The 2,919-nt window shown below is 37.3% G+C and overlaps 1 pseudogene; it reads right to left on the bottom strand.

Moving 5' to 3' along the window:
- Positions 1-1,795: 1,795 nt before the first annotated feature.
- On the bottom strand, positions 1,796-2,423 carry LOC112861425 (platelet-activating factor acetylhydrolase IB subunit alpha2 pseudogene; annotated as a pseudogene).
- Positions 2,424-2,919: the final 496 nt, after the last annotated feature.

Here is a 2,919-nt window from a genome sequence, read left to right as displayed (position 1 = left end):
CGCTGACAGTGCAGAGCCTGCTTGGGATTCTTGTCTCCCTCTCTCTCTGCCTCTCCCCTGCTTACTCTCTATCTCTCTCTCAAAATAAATAAAAATAAAACTTAAAGAAAAGAGGTTTGTTTTTTTCTCAGAAAGGAAATTTTAATGTAGTAAGCAAGTTTAGTAAATATCACTGTATTTTCTGTTGGTAATGAAGACCTGATACTTTCAGAAATGTATCAAAAAGAAAAAAAAAAGACCAAAAATATTCCTAATAAGAGGCTTTACAAGAAAAATATCAGCCCAAGTTCTATCTTTCTCAATCAGGAGAATTTGTCCCTACACAAATCAGTAACCTCCCTCCAACACAAAAAAAGCACTGACATTCGCCTTGCAAACAGAACATAAAACATATGCCTTAGTTATTGAACTTGCACGTTAAGCGGAATTAGTGTAGAGCATATTTTAATACATTACTTCAGTACCCACTTGGTCTGGTTTACAATATTTGTTTGTAGATCCATTTTTTGCATATTCCATAAGTATACTGAACAATAAACCATGTGTTGTCCCATTATTTTTTAAATGTCAGTTCTTGTAGCTCAAGCAAACTGTTAAGATTATAAAGAGCTCTCTTGAAAGAAATTCTCAGATGAAAATACATTAAGGAGAAGCTTAAAGTTAAACAAACCTAGCTCTTTTTCACTAAAATGGTGGGATCAAAGTAGAATGTCAATTCTGAAGAGCAGCTCCATTTGTTTCCCCACGAGAAATGTCCAAACTTTTCTGGACTGACATAATTTTAAAACTAAGCCAAAAAAAATATAGACCTTAAGATACTATGAAACTTGGAATAATGTCAGAGTTTATGGAATGGGAAATAGAATTGTTTTCTTTTTTCTTTTTAAAGAAACTGTAACTAATACATTTTAAGGGGAAAACAAAACAAACCAAACCAGAACTCTGAATATGGACAGCACTACCCTAGACTCTCTATGCACAGAACACCATGCAAGAATGAGTTACACTTCAGTAATATCATTATTAGAGTAATTGGCTAGGACTTCTACTTTCAGCTACAGAGCTCCTAAGTCAAAAATGTGTTAAAAAAAAAGGAGGGGAAGACGAGGAGAAATGGGTGTATGCATGGTTCTATTATAGACATGATATTCAGCAGCATTAAAATAATACCTTTCATAGGGTCCTCCAAATTGGGTAAAACCTATCTTCCACTGTTAAACATGGGAAAGACTAAGAGAGTGGAACAAACTCATTTGTAACTACATTTCTCATATTTGAGTGACAAGCATGTTCAATCTACTGCTGTACATTAAGAATATGTTGTGAATACATATGAATAAAGCAAAATGAAAACAAAAAGCTAAATTATGAACCTTAATAACTGGAAAAACCATCTGTTTTAAAGCCAAATAGGTAGGATGCTGATCATAACTATATATGACATAATCTATAGAAAGAGCGGCTAAGAAAACAATCTTCATTTGTTCAATACTTAGCTTGATGTTGTCCTAAGAAAAACAGTGATAATTCAATGAATGTATCATGCATACAACTAAAAAGTTCCCTTCTTGTTTCAAACTAATTTAAGTAACAATCTTCCTTGACGGATTTTTCTTCTGTGTCAAATAAACCTTCTATGTACAGGACCAATCTAAATCCTTCCTCCCCTTCAAACACTAGAAATTAACATCCAGGAACATTCTACAACAGAAAGTGCCTTAAGAAAGAGGATTTAGTGTCAGTGATATAACTGACCTGAGGAAGCTGGGGTGCTACTGACACTGATAGGAGCTAGTCAGGCAATGGTGGTTTGATTCTCCTGGGGTGTCCTCTAACAATTGCATGATCAGTCCATGCAGTGGTTTGCAGAACTCTGCATAGCCCCCTCCTGTGAGATGCAGAAGATAAAACACGTCGTGGCAGGAGATGGCACAATCCAAATTCATGAAGCTCCCATCAGTACCTAGGAGTTGAACATTGGCAAGCTTAGGCAGGGAAACCTTAAGTTGCTGGTTCACCCTTGTGTTCTTTTGCCTCAAAGGGTGGGGCTTCTCACCTAGAAGTAACAAACCCAGTGCAATGATTTTAGTCCGAAGCTTCCTAGTTTTGATAGATTGTATGATGGTCTCAATTCCCCCTGCCACTTCTGCCATATTTTCTTGGTTGTTTGTTTCTTCCCAGACAACAATGACCTTTGGTTTAATATTCTCCAGTTCTTCATTCTTTAACCTTCATAAAACATTTCTTATTGTATCTCCGCCAATTCCAAAATTCAGTGCATGAAGTGGGGGGAAAATGCCATATTGTTTATTGCTGCATTAACTGCACCATGGAGTCCCCCACAAGCAATACAACAGGTTCACTGTCTTTACAGTCCAGGACAAATCCGTTGTGCCGAGACATCCATCTGTTATCCCCTTAAATGTCTTCTGCTGTATGTGGAATAGCTTCTGGGTTTGAGTCTCCTTGGCTCATTCTATACTCAGGCAGATGGTACATGTGGGCCTTTAATGGTTGAGACATCCGTGGGTGGTGCATCTGTAGCTCAATGGGTCCCAGGGGCCCTGCTCCAATGTGCCTGCCCTTGGGCCAAATACCAGCCGGAGCTGCTTCTCCTCTCCTCTTGACCATGACAGCAAAGGCAGCTTTTCTTGGACCCTTTTTTTTTTTTTTTTTTTTTTTTTTTTTGTGCAAATATGCTTCATTAAATGCTTTAAGTTTGCTTCATTTATTTATTTATTTATTTTTCTATGATCCAGCTGAATGTTAGTGGGTGTGTTGTAGAGGGTAGATTTAAGACTCAATTCCTTTATCTGACTTACAGAGATACACATTAGTATTTGGCCGGGTTGCACAGAGGAGTGCAGACAATTAATCCATTACTAGTCATCATGTTTTACAAGAAAAAGAAACTAGCTA

The sequence above is a fragment of the Puma concolor genome, chromosome A1 (genome assembly GCF_028749965.1).
Source record: "Puma concolor isolate L17-30 chromosome A1, mPumCon1.1.hap2, whole genome shotgun sequence".
NCBI classification, from domain to species: domain Eukaryota; kingdom Metazoa; phylum Chordata; class Mammalia; order Carnivora; family Felidae; genus Puma; species Puma concolor.
Note: the sequence above shows the minus strand (reverse complement) of the source record. Positions and strands in the feature narration are given on the sequence as shown.